Source organism: Dermacentor variabilis, chromosome 1, assembly GCF_050947875.1.
Source record: "Dermacentor variabilis isolate Ectoservices chromosome 1, ASM5094787v1, whole genome shotgun sequence".
NCBI classification, from domain to species: domain Eukaryota; kingdom Metazoa; phylum Arthropoda; class Arachnida; order Ixodida; family Ixodidae; genus Dermacentor; species Dermacentor variabilis.
The window spans coordinates 223,380,469-223,401,475 of NC_134568.1; the positions used below are offsets into that span (position 1 = coordinate 223,380,469).

A 21,007-nucleotide genomic window follows, 5' to 3' on the forward strand; every position below is an offset into this window, starting at 1 on the left:
GGAGAAAACCGCCCATCCGTCCGTCCCGTAAGACGACTGCTTTCAAGATAGCAACGATGAATTCGCCCGCAGGAGCGAGCAAATTTTACCCGCCGTGGTTGCTCAGTGGCTATGGTGTTCGGCTGCTGAGCACGAGGTCGCGGGATCGAATCCCGGCCATGGCGGCCGCATTTCGATGGGGGCGAAATGCGAAAACACCCGTGTACTTAGATTTAGGTGCACGTTAAAGAACCCCAGGTGGTCAAAATTTCCTGAGTCCTCCACTACGGCGTGCCTCATAATCAGAAAGTGGTTTTGGCACGTAAAACCCCATAATTAATTATTAGCGAGCGAATTCACCTTCGCGCTGCCTCTCACTTCGACGCCAACGAAGCGGTGACAACACAGCGCTCACGGGGCTCTCGGAACACGCCGCACTCTGCCACTTTCGCAGATCGCTTTCGAGATTCGGGCCCGCATGTCTCTCTTCAACGCCAAGTAAGCGGCTAAAACACAGCGCGCGAAGCTATCAGCAGTCGGTACTTTTTGTCGGCATCGCAGATCGCTTTAAAGGCCGGCCGAGTAAGTTTAGTCAAGGTGCATAACGGTTCGACGCGGATGGATAAGGGCTAAAGGGTGATAGCACCTTAAAATTATCGGAACGCCATCAGCGCACCTGGCGCCGCTACCTGGAATACTTTGCGTCATCAATGCTCCTTGCGGCGCCGTGCGCATCAGTTCGCGTCGTCGCAGCGTGATCGTTCGTACTCGCCGGATCAAGTTTCATATTGATAATGACACCGGGCTACGTGGAGCTGAGCAAGTGGCACAATGCTTGCGCATACTTAGACAACTCCCTGAGGAGTTTCTGTGTGATTTTTTTTATTGTTAGCATCTGTACTCTGTTGCTTTAGTGTCACTTATTGGAGGATGGTATTTTTTTTTCCAATGCGCCTTTCTTAGAAACGCATGCGTATAAATACGGTGGATTTAAAAGAGACTGGAAGAGTGCCCTTTTATTATACGGCACGATGTTGCCTCCTGGCATACCTGCATTGGAGTGGCGTGGCAGGCAATAAATGTGCCTGCCGCGCCGCTACATCGTCCCTTCCGACGTTGGGTCTACGAAGCGCATTCGCGTCATTTCGCACGCGTGCAGTCGTGATGGTGACTCAGTGCTGTCGTTACACAACCTACTGAAGCACTTTTAAGATGAATAGGTGCGGTCGCGTGTAGACGTCAAATTACCGAGCTGATCCGCTGGGCGAGAACCCACACTCAACGAACGTTAACAACTCTGGTCTTCCACTTCTTTTCAGTCGGTGTGGAGGGATCGCGATAGGTGTTCTTGTGGGCAAATTGAGCAGTGTTATAAGTGTGACTTGATTACAGCGGCCACGTATAGGCGACTTTAGCCAAGGAATTAAGACTCAATCCCCTATTACACATACACTCGTTTACCCTTTCATACTACACTCACAACAGGGAAGCCGACAGAATGAGAGCAGAGCTGCTTTGCAGGTGTCTTAAGCATGCAGTTCACTGAGCGTGTTCATTGTGGGTGATGCGCCATCTTTTCGTCATACACGTCAACGCAGAAAAAGACAGGCCAGAATTATAAAAGATATGCCTCTAAAGGTTGCTGACTGCATAGCAGAGAGCGGAAATGAGTTGAGTTGAGTGCGTGGCCAATAACGGAAGTCTCACTTTCTTCCGGCCAGACAAGAGACTCTTCAGAGAAGCGGTGTTGTGCCACTTCAGTTCTTTGTAGAGCTCACCTCACAAGCCATGTGTGACCAAGGGACTCAAAAGAAACCAAGCCATCTTACTGCCCCGCATTCGCACGGGCTCTGCTCGTACCCCTGCGTAGATGTATAAGATTGCCCGGGCGTTGTCTCCATTATGTTCAACGTGTGGTGTGTGCGGTGACACAGAACATTACCTTATGTGCTGTACTCTGTATAACGCGGAAAGGAGTGTGTTATTCGGGTCCCTCAAGAATACAAGAGTTCCTCACAGTTCTCTTCAGGACATTGTTTTCCCGCGCGGGAACCAGTTGTGTAGGAAGGAGGTTTCTCGCCTTCTCTTAAATTACCTGCAGGACACGGATTTGCCCTCCACATGGTGATCTTAGGAGTGACTATTTGTATTTGTGAGGTCTGTGTCTGATTTTTGTGATTTATTTATTTTAAGTGTCGCTACGGTGGAGCAATTGCCGGCAGCAACTGTAAGGTTAATCCCACCAGTAGCCTACAACCACTCAACTCAACTCAAGCGGAAATGAGGACGTTGCTGTTTTCTTTATTTAGCTTTTGTGGAACGCATTGTTTCGCGTCTCGCGCAATCTTTAAAGCACAGCCAGACGATTTTCTCTTGAAAATGGATGTCCCGTATCGTGTCCCCTAATGCTGAAACTGCAGGATTGCCCGAGTCTCGCGAGTAACCACATCATGTGCGCAAACTTAGTTCAGAGCGAACTGAAACGTACTGCTGGGACTGAATTGGCGAAGCTTTTTGCGCGTGCGTGCTGTTTATCTTTGACTGGCATATATCGAACATCGCGATTGGCAGGCATCTTCTCTCACTAACAGTTCTAGCGTAAGAACGTTTTTTTTTTTGTGTGTGTGCGTGAATGTGGGCTCACAGCGGTTCGCGCCCCGGCAAAACATTCTCTATTTAGCCTGTGGATACTCTCTTTATCGCCTGCCTGTTTTTACTGCATAGCAGTTCGTAGGTCGTCACTGTGTCTTCGACTTGCTGGATGGGTGTTCACACTGAAGCGCGCAGCTAGTGTAAGAGGAGGCGCGCACAGACCAGATAGAGTCACGTGGTACTAGAAAGGGTGGAGGGAAAGAGGGAGCACATAGCAGTGGTGCTCAATACGATGAGTAGATGGCTCCTTCTCAAGAATAAGCGCGGCACGGTGACGAAGCCGCGCTGCACCGACGGACTGTGGCAGACAGCGGCGCGCTAAGTAGCCCTCAGCCTATAGACTCCTAAGCATGTATCGTCCACTTTCCGATCTCCAGTCCCAAGTTTAGGTTGCAAAGACCACAGTGAAGAATGCCCGGGGCTTTTCTCCACAACATCAAATAGAAAACAGGCTGCGGGATTGGCGCAGTTGGTCTTATATACGATTCAATGATAAGTGACTTCTTTGTGCTGTGCCACGAGTCCGTGGCCTCCAGAATAATGTTCACTCACGAATGTGCTCTCGCTCTTAGGAATTTGATCATTTCGCACATTAATACACCACTGACACAAATAGACGAAAGCGCTGTTTAAACTCCAGTTTCTCGAAACAGACGAACCGAAGAGAAAGCTGACGGAACATTTTTTTTTTTTTTTTTGCGTGTTTGACCGTTCCTTTAGTGCAAATCGCGTGACCTACGTGATTTTTTTCTTAGGAGGAGGTTACATAGCGCGAAAGGCTCAGCAGACACGCCGGTAATTCCTACCCAAAACTGCGCACTCTAAATGCGGCGATGAAGGGAGCGGAAGAAAAACGTAATAGAACCCTCAAGAATTCTGAAGGGACCGCCGCGCCTCGATGTGCAACCCCCCCCCCCCCCCCCCGGAGACCAACTTGTTTACCATCTTTATACAACTCTTGCCGGACCAGCAGCCGGCCCGAACAGCGCGCACGGGGACGTGCAGGAGAAACTCCGAGAGCGAGGACATGGCAGGAAAACGGGGAACCGGAGGAAAGAGTTCGGGAGGCAACGAGGTCGAAACAAAAATAAACGAGATGGTTTTTTTTCTGCATTTTTTAACGCTTTTCTTTTTTTTTTCTCGCAAAATGAGACAGTGGACGCTCATGCTGGGGGGGGGGGGGGGTGGGGGGGGGGGGGGGGTAGGTGCACTCTAGAAAAGAGACGCCTCGCGTTCCGGGACCCGCCAAGCGCGTTAGAAGAGCATCGCGCCCCGTTTCTAAGCATTTGTCCCGCTACGAGATTAGACCGTTAACATTCCGACGCCGAGGCGTGAAGTGGATTGCTTCCCTCCTTTCCCCCTCCTGCCGTGATCTCGGCCCTTCTTTTAGTTCTTCATTTTACTCGGCTGACCCGCGGTTTTTCTTTTGCGCTCGTCCTTTCTCTCCTTTTTCTCATCTCCCCGGTGTTCCCTTCTAGCTTGGTTGCCCGCTGCCCTCAATGTATATAACGTTTGCCTTTGCGTTGATTTTTGTAGTGCACGTGTCGCTGCGTTCGCAGTTAGAGGTCGCCGTTAAGTAATTCCCCGGATACGTTCTCCCCTTGAGGGCGGGCAAGGGAAGAACGGAGAGGGGGCGGTGAGAAGAAAACAAAAAAAAGCCGGGGAGGCGGTCTCGCCGAATGCCTGACCTCCGTCGCCAAAGAAAAGGTAAAAGGAGGCCGCAAGAAAGCAGCGGGGCGGGAGAAAAGGCTCGAGAAATAGGGAACTGGGGACCTGAATGGAAAGGGATCCCGCTAACGCAAGCGCGCATTCTCGCGAAGTGCCTTAGTTTGCCTCATTACCATGAAAGATCGCAGGGGAAAGCGCAGAATGAAAAAGCCATTAAACCGTCACTGGCTTCCTTCTTTTATTCGCGCTTTCTTTTTATGTTTGTTTGTTTCGGCACCCCATTTTCTTTCCCTTTCGCTTCCGTTCCCTCGCCCAGTTGCTATTTTCGCCGTTAGGTGGTGCTTTATGACTGCATTCGCACATCTATCTCCCTTTATATAGATGTATGTATGTATATATAAATGCCTCCTCGTCGTACATTCTGCACAAAGTGTCGTCGCGGGGGCATTTAAATTGGAACCTGATTTTCGGGAAGGCCCTCTCCTGCAGCACTTTTCCGGTCCGCCTCGCCATTTTCCCCATTCCTTTTTTACTAATGCGCATGTTCCTCGTGGGCGCGCGCGCTAGTTTTAAACCGACATCTTCGCGCTTGCCGGCTCCTTGTTTCTTTCTGTTGCTTTTGTAGAGATGTCTTCTCACGACAGCGAGAACAAGTCTTAATGGCCGCGAGTCTGCCATTTCAGACATTAAACTCGCTCGTTTTCGTTGCGCTTTTGTTTGGCACAGTCGCGCATTGTGCCTGCGCCTTTCTTTTTCCTATCTCGTTTTCCCCTTGCCAATTTGTTCTTTCATTTACGTAACCCAGTTTGCGCTGCACGCTGCTATACTGTAAGGCTTCAAGTTTTTCTCTCTTTCTTTCCCCGAAACTTCTCGTTCTTTTTTCTTTCGTTTTCTGAAGCACGTGAAACTAAGTTCGTTCTTGGTGAATCTCCTCTCTTCCTCGGCCTGTTCGACTTGAATTCATAGCGAAGCACCGCGAGAAATTCAGCGCGTGATTCCGAGCCCGAGAATTTCATGGGCCTGAAAGTCCTTTACTGCACTTGCGCGGCCCCTCGTGAACAAAGTGAAAGCGTGTGAAGGTACTTCGTATACCGTGCTTGGACAAGTTTTCAGAAGCAAAAACCCTTTGTTTAGGTGGCGCCGTGACAGAAAGCTTCTAAGCATTTGTGCATCTCGGACGCCTCCGCAATTAAAATGTCAGGTTTGCAATCACATTAACAGGTGCTATTCTTATTTTGTTCGTTTGGAGAATCAGATTAATATTGCCGGAATTATTGTCTGGTGCGCCCTGAGTCTATCTCGCCCGTGCTCCGGAAACACGGAGCTTGGCTTAGTTCCAGCCGCAAACACATATGTACGTTGGATGACAAGGCGTTTATTTTGCGCCTACAGTTCTATTTAGTGTGAGTGGCAGATTTAAGAAGCAACCAAAGAGATAACTGGAAAATTCAGTGAAAGTATTTCTGATTATGTCGAATAAGTTTATGAGCATTAAAAGTTAATCCACGAATGGAGTCTCACATCTCATTTGGAACCATCTTGGGAGAAGGAAAGGCGCCACTATGTCCAAGAAAAAGAAAAAAATAATGTTGAGGGATAGCGAGTAGCAGCGGGCAGAAAGAAACTTGGAACGCGAAGGAGTTCACTTCCATTACGATGGTAGATCGTCAGCAACGCATAATGGCTACCCGTGGAGTATTGTTTGCAGTATGTGCAGAGTACCATCACGCGATCGACCTAACATCAACGCGACTTCACAAAACTTTTGTTTCGTGTTTCATGCTTTAACAGCATGACAGCTCAGGGCCTGACTTCACAAAACTTAATGTTCGTAAGTACGAAACAGCTTTTAACGCTTATTCACCAGAGTAGAAAAAAAATCTGTCGTCATGCCATCACCGTCACACCAACGTCATCGCCGTCATCGTTTGATTGCTGCCGTCGCGAACTAAATACTCACGTCACGAACTCGCTACTGCTTGACGTATACACGAAACCACTGGGCTATCTGGTAAGCTTTGCAGAGCACCTAAGGGTGCTGGATAGCTAACTGTCTAGAAAATAAACAGTTTTAGAATAGCGTTAATCACATTACGTACGTTAAACGCAAGCACTTTGCGGGACGTTGTGGTGTGCGTCCCTTCAAGACATTTAGTTTAACGTGCGGGAACGCAAACGTAAGGACGATATTGGAAGCTAGGGCGCCGTCTGGTGCCTTGTGCCAAAGGTATCCAAGTGAAGGCAATCCATTAGCAACCAACCTGTTGTTGCTATGCGGACGCGTCTCGTTTAAGCATACGGACGCCGGAATCGCAGAAAGATCTCAGAAATTGGGCACTCTATGCACCCATTGCTAATGTTTCAAGTGAGTTTAGAGGAAGCGAAAGCTCATTTCAATAGTTAATGGTCATCAACACATTTACGCTGAAGCAGGAGCCATATGGGTGCCGCCATGTTCGCCAACGCTATTTATTAGCGCACAGTGCCGTCCAATGCTGTGTAGAGCGCGCGAACGGTCAGCTTTGCTCTGCGGGACGACCCCTGGCTACGGTTGCTGGGACCGAGATAGCGTGCCCAGAAGCATGCGCGGCCTAATAAACATGCGCACTTGCGCGTGTTGCATTTAACTAGCGGTCATGTTTCCAAACGCCTTTGTTATCTCGAACCGTCCGGGAGCGCGGTTGATTTGTTGCGAAAGGTCCGGCGCGCTTTATCAGCCCATACGCTTCATTCTATGGCATTTGCCGTGCCTCAAGCGCCCTCAGACTGAGTGCAAATTAAAGTAAAGAAAAGCGCTTTTCAACCTCCCCACTCGTCAAAAGCAGTTCTGCGTGCCTGTTAGGCCGCGCATTCTCCTGGGCACACTATATCGGACCCAGCAACTGCCACCAGGTGTCGCCCTACAGAGCAAAGCCGGCAAGCGGAAAGTCAGAGAGGCTGAAATAATCTCATGGGTGGCGGCAATGGAAAAGAAACCTGCCATGAGTAACTACTTAAGAGGAAAAAACGAACTCAAGAAAGAAACAATTTGTAAGAACTCAAAGGGAAGCTCATTACTTTTCGAAGCGAGATCGGGATGCCTTAGAACACGCACCTATGAAGCGAGATATAAGAAGGAAGAAGAAGCATGTGCTTGCTGCGGTAAAGCTATAGGGAAACTATGGAGCATGTTTTATTAGACTGTGAAGACGTCTACCCAGCGGCCGATTTAAGCACCACTGGCCTCCTTGAAGCCCTTGGGTTCAGCGAGAGCCGTGGAAAAGTAAACATGTCCGCAATGGGGATTAGTAAGAGGCGATTGGAGGATTAGTGGAAGTAGAGTAGGGCAACGACAAAAACGGAGACGTACAAAAGCACAGTTCGCAATAGGGGATCAGAAAATTTGGGTGTGGTAGTTCATAGTGCTCTTTTTTTTTTCTTTTTTGTTGTTTAACCTAGGTAGAACATTAGGTAGTATAATAGCAAGAGCTTGGTGGCGCAACCCACCGTCCCGTTCCAAAGGGGACGCTCATAACATACATACATACATACATACATACATACATACATACATACATACATACATACATACATACATACATACATACATACATACATACATACATACATACGTACGTACGTACGTACGTCCGTCCGTCCGTCCGTCCGTCCGTCCGTCCATCCATCCATCCATCCATCCATCCACCCATGGCCGGCCGGCCGCTCGCGCGTTCTACACAGCAGCGGACGGCACTGTACGTAAGCATTAACAACATTAAACTCGCCAAATAACGTACGTTAACATAGCGCACGTAAACCACAGAAACACAATAACGTTCGAAGCATGCGCAGTAATGACAACGCTATTTCTTTACGTACGTAATGCGTTCGGTGGCAACCGCTATTCTAAAACTGTCTAATGTTTCGAATAATATTGATTTCTACAGTGCTTGGAGTGCGTAGTATTTTATCGAGTTTTCATTCGTTTGACATGATAGTGTTAAGGTCCCCGTGTCGCAGAAAATCCGGCGCCGGCGCCCACGGTCGAGAAAATCGTCCCGAACCACGCAGGTCCTCCGTGTGGCGCATAGGCGTTACTGAACTAATCGAATTGCTCAAAGTGAAATGCGCCATAAAATTGGCAAAGTACGACTTACACACAACCTACAGAGATGATTTGTTACAGCTTGGGGCCGATCATGTATAGCGGTGCAGTCTAACAAAGCATGGCAAAGTGCTAGCAGCCACGAGGGAAGAATGAGAGAAATTGGCACGTTCTTGTTGTTATGAGCAACTTGTTACTATGGGACGTGACGCGCGCGAAAGGCATTAGTAAGATTGACCACCACTAGGGCGTTTCATCCTCGAGTCTGGCCGAATGGAAACTGGCGCTTGTGCAGGTGCTCTCGCTCGCGCTATACGCGACGGACCGAGCGCGCCATGCGCCATAAAGAGCTAGCTCACTGGGCCCGAGAGAAATACGCGTATGCGTGCAATCGTGGTCTAGTGGTTGGCTCGAGCATCGAGGTTCCATGCCACCATAGGACACCGGAATTACTTTTGAAAGCGAATAGCTTCTCTTTGGCTCGTTCGCCATTTTCGTAGCCGGGTGGGACTTTCACCACCGATGCATATATAGGCCACGCGCTCTCGCACAATTAACCGAGTTACAGGGCGCGTTCGTTGCCGAATGCCGACTGTCATATAGCTCTTTGAGATGCACGTGCTGTGCCGTGTCTGGCTTGGGGCGTGTGAAAGGCTTGCATGCTGTGGTGGAGCGCTTGGTTTACACTACATCGCTCACAGATGTGCTAGTCGACGGTTCTGCCCTCTATGCGGAAATACGCTAACAACAAGTGCTACCTAAATGTCCCATCTGCAACAAATACGTCTTCAAGCGCATCATTCCTTCGATCAAGCGAATAGATTTTTAGAAGCGTTCGGCTATTCGAATACGTTCACACTCATGGTTGATGATCTCTGCATAATTTTTGTTGAATAGGATCGAAACTATGCGAGACAGGAACTTATTTACTTAACGCAGAGGGTCTAGGATGAGCTAAAGAATGTTTCACCCTTACAGGAAAGAAAAAGCCCTTTTCATCAGAAGTTTTCAATAGACAACCTAGACTAAGAAAATATGCATTTTCAAGCAGCTGCCTAGACATTGGTCAATTAAATGTGACCAGGAAGTCGCGCTGCCATCGTCAAAATTGATCAGTCGCATCTTCTCTGCAGTGTGATTACCTATCAACCACTTGACTGTGTTTGGCCAGTGGAAGCGCGAGCGGCTCAACCCACAACTCTATTTTTATTTTTTTATAGCGTGTACAGTATTTATAGCCGGAACGGTGCGGATGTATCTTCTATGGGCAACCAGCGCTGAAGCTTCGCGTGCCTACAAGAAATCCGTAAAACACAGCAAAGCGAGTGGTAGAATACAGTTTTCAGTTGCGCATAGTATGATTTCTTCGTGTCAACAAATTCACCGATCATCTTGAGACAGCTCCTCACATGAGAGGACACCGCCGTGCTAGGATGCAGCACCGAATGCGCTCAACGTAACGCACATGGCCTTGGACCGAACTTGGCTGGGCGCATCGGGTTAAGTAAACGTTGATACAGACGCGCGTCTGCTATCGCTGCATACCGGACGGTGTCAGCATAACTTAGTTGCTCAAACCACCTCCATTGTTCACTCGACCTTGTGCAGGTTGAGGCCCAACCTTCCTTAATGCCTTAGTCACTCTATGTTGACTCCGCAGAACGTCGGCAACGTCGACCGGCACCAAAATCGAAAAACCTGTGGCGACACCACCTCGATATTCCCTCGACAGCTAGTTGTGACGCCATAGATTTTGACGGCGTCTGCTTGGGCTTATATTGACTGTTTATCGATAAAAGTAGACCGCATTATTATTCTAAAACAGACTGCACTTAGAACTTTCAAGAAATTTTACCTAAACTTCGAAACGGCCCACATGGAGAAAAATGGAACACTTTGCAATCCGTGACATCACACCGACGTGCCGACTTCGGGTTTGTAGTGCAAAATTCAAACACCAAACTTTTAGCGTCATTTCCTCTTCCAATAATTAACCTATTGCCGCAATGTCAATAAAAGAAGAGTCTTTTAGGAGTACTTTATCAACCTAAATTGATTCAATGTTTCTCTTTACTGTCCCTTTAAGATTATTGAACTGATTTTTCGTCATGATAACGAGAAATAAAATTAACCATGGCATCTTCGTCAACAGGCTGCTCACAACGCACGCTTGATGGAAATGTGTTCCGCTTCATCTGCCACCCTGGCTTAGCGGCTATAGTGTTGGGTTGCTAAGCACGAAGTCGCGGGATCAAATCCCGGCCGCGGCGGCCGCATTTCGATGGGGGCGAAATCCAAAAACACCCGTCTACTTAGGTGCACGTGAAAGGACCCCAGGTAGTCCAAATTAATCCAGAGTCCCCCACCACCGCGTGCATCATAATCAAATCGTGGTTTTGGCAAGCAAAACGTGCCCCAGAATTAAATTCAATGTGTTCCGCTTCACCAGTGTACAGTAGTATGCCAGAGCAAACTATAGCGGGCGACCCACCTGCATTTCATATAAATTCCTCTTTCTCGCGGATATGTAGGCTGTAGCACCGTTGTCTGTATTAACGTTGGCCCATAAACCGTGTGTGCCAGCTAACGTTATAATGGCCAAGCCGTTAAAGAAGATAAAGAACTCGTCGCGAAATATGATTATAAGGCATGCGGTGTTCTGTCGCCGGAGGTCTGACGACCGCACATTGTAGATCTCATAATCGTACCTTACTCTATTTTTTCGTTTTTTTTTTCTTGTTTAACAGCTTCGCTAATGTCACCTACGACACCTCACATAGATGGCCATTGCTATACATTTGCAGACAACAAAATTAACCGATGGTAACAGTTCAGCACTCACCACGCATGTCTGACGCAGCCAAGTACCACACGTTCCATTGAGCAAAGCCACATTTTATCATAGCCTTTCACCTTTTGCTTTTACCCCAAGTCAGATACGACTCCAGCAGCCGTTTCTTTTTTTCTTTTTTTTTCACTTGTTTCTGTAAACCGGAGCACCCGTGCTTATCTGCAACACAAAATCCAGAAGATAGACCCGCGGCTTCTGCGAATTCTGGCGAAATGCGTGTCTGCGGAGGTCGCGTAATTAGTGCCGAACGGGCGTAATTAGCCACCTGGCTTCACGCGTTGCGGCCTGTATCCTTTGCCAGAGAACGCATTGAAATCTCTTTCCCGTTGCGTGGCGTTGAGAAAGAAGCCTAGAACGACTTCCCAACAGCAGCAGCCCAGAGGCCGTTTGCCGTAGGAAAAGGCAACAGCGACATAGCGAGCGCCTCAAATGAGTCGCGAAACGCGGGGGAACAGCTTCCGCTCTCTTTTGGGCGCCCTCCCTCTCGTTCGGCGCTCTGCGCGCGTGCGGCACAGGCCTCGACGCCGCATTCCATTTGCTGCCGAGAAGCTGGCTGCCGTTCGAGTTTGTGTTCGCTTAACTCGGCCAAACAGCGCGGCTGCCGCCACCGCTGTGCGAGGAGTCGTCGGAGGGTCCGCCGCCGAGCGCCGGCGACTCCGCGCGATTGAAATTTACGGCGCGCTCGTCCCACATTGTCGACCGCCCGGTGCTCTGCTGGCGCGGCAGTCAGATAACTCGCCTCTTCCCGCCGTATTATTTTTGCCGCCCGTTCTTTCTGAGCGAACCCATTTCCTAAATACCTTCCTGCGTCCTCTTCGCTTTGAACTTTTTGCGTCAAACCTTTTCGATTCACACATGTTCGGTCGTTGTCAATTGTGTTGTAAAGTTCGTTCGGCTCTGTGCGATAGGCAGTGCGCGTGCGGCGCTCCATCGCGTCGCGGTTTATGAGTTTCTCTCTTCCCACCCCGCCCAGAAATTCGGTAACCCAAGAATGAAAACGCATACTATCATGACCAAACGGAATTTATTATAAGTGCTATCATTGCTGAACTGTGTCAGAACTTGAACACGTTTTACCTGAGCAACTGGGGTGGTGCATTACAGATTAGATTATGTGATTTCTACGTGCCAAGACCACGATCTGATTTCTTGCAATGTCGAAGTGCCACTGCAATGTCAACGCAATGTCGCAATGTTGCAATGTCATTGTTTTCCAACGTCGTGCACCAGGCATTGTTTTCAACTGGCTAGATAGGTACATTAAAGCTTGCTAGATATAAAATAGTTGCTGTTCTCATATTTGGTATTTCTGTAGTGCGTTTTTGCATGAAGCACACACTATGTGCACGTGACAAAACTGACTAAAGAAAATATATTCTGCCGCTGTATGCTTTTCATGACTCTGAAGACGGAAGAAATACGGTGAAAGTAAGTTTTCAATCAACAGAATTAATCGGCGCCTGAAACGGTCAAGTGCAATATGCGTTCGGACATTTGAGAACCACGACAGGAAGCGGTTGCTCAGTTTTCCAGCACCCGAATCCCCAATCTTTCTGCTTTTACTTTTCTTTAATTCTCAACTATATTCGCCACTCAGAGAGGCCCCCCCCATCTATTTCTTCGTTTTCAATATTTTCTCTCTTTTTTTTTGAGTCACGCAGTATGGTCGGCGCACCATTTCTCGCGGAGCCAATGCTTCTGGATTTCAAATTTTCTATTTGAGCAACTTGTGCAGTCTACCTGTGTCTCTATAGCCTAATTCAAATATGCATAAACTGCCTATTCTTTATTTTTCGCTTGCGCGACACCTCAAACCTTGCACATACACGCAGTAGCTGTAAAGCGTGAGAGGACAGACAGCTAGAGCTACGGTTTGCGGGCCATCGGCTTGACTTTCACGAGTCATTCAAATGAGATAGCGTCCATTACTTACATGATAGCGTTAAAAACAGAACATTTTCTTATTGAATGACACATCTTTGTTAGCCCCTTCGATGGTTTAACCCTTGTCCCGAGGCAACTGTAGCGGCATGTGTCCGCTCTGACAATGGAATAGACACCAGTGCCTTATTTAACAGTAAAATGCTTAAACTAAAATGTCTGGCATCAGCTTTTTGACCGAAAATTTTTAAGGCTGCCAGCTGATAGTCTTCTCAACAGGCGTCATTTTCTATAGTGGTTTCCTCAGTAACGGTCAGTTAACGACTACATACTTGCAGCGTGTAAAGCCATGCACCGCTCCTGACTGATGCCACGCGGTGTACTATGGCAGTTGACAAGGCCAAATAATACCTACACCATTTCCGAGAGGCTATCAAGCCTGTAAAATATTTACTTCATGATGGGTTCTCTTTTGAGAAGCAAGTGGTCAGAATGAACGTGTTAAAGTGGGATGACACCTGTAACTGATGACTGTGCCAAGATAAAGTTAACGCGCATTGCTTTCCTTTAATGCTAGCACAGTAAAGAAAAAAAAAAACTTGGGCATTTCACTGGTATTGTTTAAGCATCCCGGTGTAGAGTGCCCCCAAAAGGAAGCCCCAACTGTTCAGCACACTTGTCCCAATGCATTATGCATTGGCAAGCAACGCGAAAGATAAAAAAAAAAGAAAAAAAAAGAAAGAAAAAGAGAAAAGATAAAGCTGTCACAACATCACAGAGTGTGTATCTTCGTCATTAGACAGAAAGTGCGGATTTACACAGAATTATGGTTTCGAAAAGAAATTAGAACCTGCAGAAATTGTCACGGCTAAGTATAATAAAATCAGGAGTGGCAGAGGCAAGAATCTCGCTATCTGTTGCGTTTTCGTCCTCCCAAAAAGAAAGCGAGCTTCCGTTGCGCTCTCTTTTTTCGCTTCTTTTACGTTCACCCTGTCTACATTCGTTTCGCCTGTCTTGCTTGATGGCGTATTTGTTTATACATATTTTTTTTTAACAGAACGGCACCGGCGCTTATCGTTTGCACTTCAGCTCACAGAAAAAAAGCACATGTGGACGCGTTGGAGCGTTTGACACCACCGAAGAAATAAGCAGCTATTATGCTCGAACTTCCAGAAGACGAAGCAGAATGCGCTGGAGACGTGAGCGCTAGGAAGAGGAACAAAGGTGATCCTGTCTCACTCTCTCGTCTTGTTTGTTTTTCTATTTACTTCTCTATATATATATATTTTCGCCACAGCGGCCGTACCCGTTTTCTCGCTCTCTCCTCTCCAAGGCCTCGCTCGGCTTGTTTTTGAACGCCGCGTGCGCGAGGTGGCGCAGCTGCCATCCATCAGCGATGGACGTGCTCGGACGGGCGTGTAAACGAATAATGTCGGGCATCCTCCACCCGCTGCCGTTCGTCCGGCGTGAAACCTAGCAAGCAACGCCTCAGGAGGTTTGAGAGCGCCGCCTCTGAGCGCACGGGTTCTGCAACAATTCTTTAACACCGGGGTTCGGCTGTAAGCAAAGGACCTATCTTACGCTCACCGCTTTGCCACCCATCTTGCCACGCCGTTGCCGTTGTATAGCCACTCGCTTCCGGTCATTTTTAGCCACTTCTTGAAAAATTCTGTGCACGGCTATTTTCCTTTCTCTCTCTCTCTCTTTATTTATGAAGCAACGATTCAGGAACATGCCCGAAACATTTCGGCGTGTTCCTTTATATAGGGTGTTCCACGTAACTTGAACCGAGGATTTGAAACAAGCGGTTAACCGCAGCTGAATGAAACCAACAACATATGTTCTGTCGTTTTGTGTGCCGCTCCTTAGAGCATTTATTTTTTTATTCCGCTTTATTAGTTAATTAACTAAGATCAATTATAAAAAATTTTAGGGTCAAGTACGTTCAATTACGCCGTAGAGGGGGTTCAGAAACGACCGATCCAATTTTTTGTGGCACCTTACGTGCTGCGCGGTGATTGTTTTCGGCGTTTAAAAGCGAGCCCGCGAAATGCGTAAATAAAACCGCGTGGCCTCGCTCATGCGCTTCCGTATTGCAGCGCGCTCGCAACCGCGCTTCGAGCGAAAGCACTGCGTGTCCGTTCGCTTGTCGAAGACGGCGACCCGTCTTTCCGGCGTGCCGCCGTGGAAGGTGCTGACGCACAGCGAAGCCGAGGGCCGCGGCCGCTCACCTCGCCACGGTCTGCGCGCACGGTTCTCTGGGTCGAGTAGTAGTAGAAACATTTATTTCGAAGGGAAAGAAGTAGTTGTCGAAGACTTGGGCGGCGGATGGAGAACTCATTGCAGAGCCCCTGTGGCCTGTGCTGCTGCCCTTGCCTGCTGTACCAGGCTGCGCTGGGTTGTCAGGTCCGAGCTGGACAGAGAGGCCTCCCACTGCTCTTTCGTTTGAAGTGTTCGTAAGTGTATGGGTTTATCCCCCGTGCACCCCCACGTAACATGGAAGGTGGTGGGGGGTGACCGTCGCACCATGGGCAGGTAGGTCTGTAGCGTTCTGGAAACAGAATGTGATATTTATACAGGTTGGGGAAAGTGTCCGTCTGGAGTTGTCTCCAGTCGCGGGCTTCCTGCGCACTAAGTTGTCTATGTGGTGTTGGTAGGAACTGGCGCATGAGGCGTTGATGATGGAGCCTAATATTATAAACTGTTGACATTGGTTGAAGTAGTGAGTGGTTGGGGGAGATTGTGTTTTGATCCGCTCGGCTAGTGTAACCTCGAGCTAGACCGTCAGCTATCTCGTTCCCTTCCAAACCAGAGTGTGCGGGGGTCCAAGTGATCTGAAACGTGAGTCTTTGATCCTGGCCTGCTTTGAACAAGGTGGAGCAGTCTTTTATGGATTCTTCCTGCTAGGAGGAGCCGACAAGCCGCCTGCGAGTCGGTGAAAATATGAAGGGATTGGTCGATAGCATTCCCGTGCGAGACCGAGCATTTTCGGCGGTGAACGCATTAGCTGCGTTCTCTCGGTCGAAGCGCGGCTGGGAGCGCGCTGCAATACGGCAGCGCATGAGCGAAGTCGCGCGCTTCTATTTACGTATTTCGCGGGCTCGCTTTCAAACGCCGAAAACAATCACCGCGCAGCACGTAAGGTGCCACAAAAAATTAGATCGGTCGTCTCTGAACTCCCTCTATAACGCAACGAAACGCACTTGGCCCTAAGGTGAATATTTTAAAATTTAAATCATTGATCATAGTTAACTAATTAGGTGGAATATAAAAAAAATATCTTGATGAGTGCCACATGACGTCATGTAATTTGTTTAATTTGGTTGAAGTGACGTGAAACAACCTGCATTTTATTTCGTTGTCCTCTTTGGATAAGTGCAGTAAAAAGTTACATACGGGCAGAAATGTCCCGCTCCAGACCACTAACAGAAAGGGTACTCGATTTCCTGCCGTGTTTCGGTGCATAATAAGGTGTCTCGACAAATGCAACGTATTTTTTCTTGGTTAAAATAAAATGAAGTCAGTCGGATTAGGGAAGCTCAAATTTGCCGAAGCTAGGCGCTGAGTTATGGCTGTCATAACATATTTATGAAGGTATGCAATAAAGATCACTTACTCGGATGTGTCTATAGCCACTTTTAATATTAGGAGAGGAACCTGCGTAATATATACGCGGTTAGGTGGTACTCGCAAACATGGTACACTTGTTTCAGGGTGGCATTTTGGTTTGAAGCTTTAACGCTGGGAACGGGTTGGAACCAGTCGTGCGTGCACACTTGCAAATAAAAAATCTGCTCAAAATTCTACGGTCTTTCCTGATTGCTCTTTCTGCGCATTAATCGTTGTGGCAGGCGTGATCGTTTGACCATGTCATTTCTTTCTTTATTTTTTCTTTCCTGCTTTATGATTTCCTGTCTGTCTGTCTGTCTGTCTGTCTGTCTGTCTGTCTGTCTGTCTGTCTGTCTGTCTGTCTGTCTGTCTGTCTGTCTGTCTGTCTGTCTGTCTGTCTGTCTGTCCGTCCGTCCGTCCGTCCGTCCGTCCGTCCGTCCGTCCGTCCGTCCATCCGTCCTTCCCTTTCTTTCCCTTTCTTTGAACGCTCCTAGAGTTATGCTGGTCAACAACCAGCTCAGCTAGAATCATTGCTTTTTGGTCGTTCGGCGCCTCACATTGCGTATCACGCTGTCACCTATTTCCTTCCACCCTAGGGCTTGCAAGGCAGACGTGGTGTTGCCCGCGGTCACTGAAAACAACCCCGCCGCTGCGGTTCGCAATTTTGAAATTTATGGCGACTAACGTGATACTTCAAAAGCATCGCATCGCGGTCTTAGATTTTTTTGTCGCGAAAAAAAACCCAAGTCGCTTGCCGCCTTTTGTTTTCACTATATCGTGGAAACCAGCCTGTACCCGGTGCTGCGAACGGTCCGGTGGTTTCATATTCCAGCCGTTAGTGCTTCGATTCTTCTTGCAGCCTCGCCCTGTTTACACGTCCTCACTGTGAAAGCACAGGCGTCGCTCTTCACGACGTGAGGAATAGCACCCAAACAAATCGATGGCAATACGAGCGAGAACCGCAATTTTTCACTGCAACAAACGAGCCCGACGCGTGCGAACCCGTACACGTCCGGCACATCAGGCGTGGCCTTCACAACCGCAACCGGTCGTGACGTCGCGCGGACGAGCCATCAAGGCCCGTCCGGGGCGGCGTTTTGAAAAACGGCCACACTCGTCCGGTGGGCGAACGCCCGCCCGAGCCGGGCGGTGTGGCCGCAGCAGACGAGCGGCTCGTCGCTTCGGCCCGGGCGCAGACGACGCTTGGGGCCCCATCTGGATCCAACAGCGCAGGCTTCACGCTCGCTCCGCAAGGCGGCCCACTCAGGTGAGAGGAGAAATATTCCGCCAGAGCGAGTGGAACAAATTTACGCTCTCCCTGAGTTATGGCGCCAGGGGTTGCGGGGCCTGACGTCCATATCTATATCAATGACCTCCGAAGGAAATGGATCCCTGTTGCGCTTCGTCGACTTTGCGATTTGCGCCATCGTTCCTTGGATAGGCTTCGCCCTTCTACGGCCCGGCCGCTGCCGCCGTATGGCGGGCCCTGCGAGCGCCCGAGTGTCGGGACCCCCTCCTCCCGTCTCTGGCAGGACGTTTTGCGCCAGAGCCCCGAGTGCACGGATATATGTGTAACGAAGCTGTTCGGGCGCTGTGCGCTGGCTCGAGTCTGAGATGGTGATAAATTGGGAAAGCTCGAGATGTGTAGGCCTGGCGGCGAATGAATCCACCCCCGTGTCCATCCGCTGCCGACGTCTCTCGCGCGCAGCTGTGCTTTACTTGCCTTGCAGGCCTGGCAGTGTCTACATGGCGTAACAGCTCATCCCTTCAAGGGATCCGAAAGTATAGGCTTCCATTTACTCTTGGGTTCGGTCTAATTCGCGTTTGGCACAACAGTGAGTGTTAGGTTAAGTTCGGGACTGCTTTGCCGCTTTAAAGTGGATATTGAGTGCAGAAAATAGAGGCATGGCATGAAAAATAAGAAAATGAAGAAAGGAAGCAAGCCTTCCCGTCAACACTTAAAGTATGCCCTGCTTCGTTTCTCCAAGAAATTAATTCAGAAGGTCTTCGTATAGCAACGTACGGCATACTAAATGTTCCAGCTTTAATAATGTCAGTGATATACACCTACATTGATTACGGCAGAGTGGTTCCATTAAACCTGAGGACAGGACTGGAAGAGCTTTAACTCTGATTCTCATTTTTCTTCCTTCTGCTGCTATCACTATTAATGCGCTATTTACGCGCCCACGTTCTCGAATGGGACGTGTGATATGCGTACAGTCGATTAGGGGTTGATGAGATAGGTAATATGGAAGGCTTCGTCTGGATATGCCCGCACTTAAGTGTGGAACGAAAGACGCAGTTTCACAGCCAATAGAGCAAGAGTCTTCCCCACACGAGATTCCAAGTCGTAGTGCTCCCTGAAGGTCCCGCAGTGATCATGTAAGATGCTCTAGCATGTTGATTGGCTTCTTCTGATACGCAAAGTTTGGTGAAACACCTGTTTTAACAAGTTAGGAAATGCTAAGGCTTATTCATCATCATCATCAGCCTAGTTACGCCCACTGCAGGGCAAAGGCCTCTCCCATACTTCTCCAACTACCCCGGTCATGTACTAATTGTGGCCATGTTGTCCGTGCAAACGTCTTAATGTCATCCGCCCACCTAACTTTCTGCCGCCCCCTGCTACGCTTCCCCTCCCTTGGAATCCAGTCCGTAACCCTTAATGGCCATAGGTTATCTTCCCTCCTCATTACATGTCCGGCCCATGCCCATTTCTTTTTCTTGATTTCAACTAAGATGTCATTTACCCGCGTTTGTTGCCTCACCCAATCTGCTCTTTTCTTATCCCTTAACGTTACACCCATCATTCTTCTTTCCATAGCTCGTTGCGTCGTCCTCAATTTCAGCAGAACCCTTTTCGTAAGCCTCCAGGTTTCTGCCCCATATGTGAGTATTGGTAACACACAGCTGTTATACACTTTCCTTTTGAGGGATAATGGCAACCTGCTGTTCATGATTTGAGAATGCCTGCCAAACGCACCCCACCCCATTCTTATTCTTCTGGTTATTTCAGCCTCATGATCCGGATCCGAGGTCACTACCTGCCCTAAGTAGATGTATTCCCTTACCACTTCCAGTGCCTCGCTACCTATCGCAAACTGCTGTTCTCTTCCGAGACTGTTAAACATTACTTTAGTTTTCTGCAGATTAATTTTCAGACCCACCCTTCTGCTTTGCCTCTCTAGGTCAGTGAGCATACATTGCAATTGGTCCCCTGAGTTACTAAGCAAGGCAATATGATCAGCGAATCGCAAGTTGCTAAGGTATTCTCCATTAACTTTTATCCCCAATTCTTCCCACTCCAGGTCTCTGAACACCTCCTGTAAACATGCTGTGAATAGCATTGGAGAGATCGTATCTCCCTGTCTGACACCTTTCTTTATTGGGATTTTGTTGCTTTCTTTGTGGAGGACTACGGTGGCTGTGGAGCCGCTATAGATATCTTCCAGTATTTTTACATATGGCTCATCTACACCCTGATTCCGTAATGCCTCCATGACTGCTGAGGTTTCGACTGAATCAAACGCTTTCTCGTAATCAATGAAAGCTACATATAAGGGTTGGTTATATTCTGCACATTTCTCTATCACTTGATTGATAGTGTGAATATGGTCTATTGTTGAGTAGCCTTTACGCAATCCTGCCTGGTCCTTTGGTTGACAGAAGTCTAAGGTGTTCCTGATTCTATTTGCGATTACCTTAGTAAATACTTTGTAGGCAACGGACAGAAAGCTGATCGGTCTATAATTTTTCAAGTCTTTGGCGTCCCCTTTCTTATGGATTAGGATTATGTTAGCGTTCTTCCAAGATTCCGGTGCGCTCGAGGTTATGAGGCATTGCGTATACAGGGTGGCCAGTTTCTCTAGAACAATCTGACCACCATCCTTCAACAAATCTGCTGTTACCTGATCCTCCCCAGCTGCCTTCCCCCTTTGCATAGCTCCTAAGACTTTCTTTACTTCTTCTGGCGTTACCTGTGGGATTTCGAATTCCTCTAGGCTATTCTCTCTTCCACTATCGTCGTGGGTGCCACTGGTACTGTATAAATCTCTATAGAACTCCTCAGCCACTTGAACTATCTCATCCATATTAGTAACGATATTGCCGGCTTTGTATCTTAACGCACACATCTGATTCTTGCCTATTCCTAGTTTCTTCTTCACTGTTTTTAGGCTTCCTCCGTTCCTGAGAACCTGTTCAATTCTATCCATATTATAGTTCCTGATGTCCGCTGTCTTACGCTTGTTGATTAACTTCTGCCAGTTCTGCCAGTTCTA

At 48.3% G+C, this 21,007-nt stretch overlaps 1 protein-coding gene across 1 annotated transcript in view; it reads left to right on the top strand.

Annotated features, from left to right (window-relative positions):
• Positions 1-17,944: 17,944 nt before the first annotated feature.
• LOC142557670 (cell adhesion molecule DSCAM-like) overlaps positions 17,945-21,007 on the top strand; it is a 416,825-nt gene continuing 413,762 nt past the window's right edge. The window contains exon 1 of the mRNA XM_075669684.1: positions 17,945-17,991. The gene's annotated coding sequence lies outside the window, so the exon portion shown is untranslated. The remainder of the gene's footprint in view (positions 17,992-21,007) is intronic.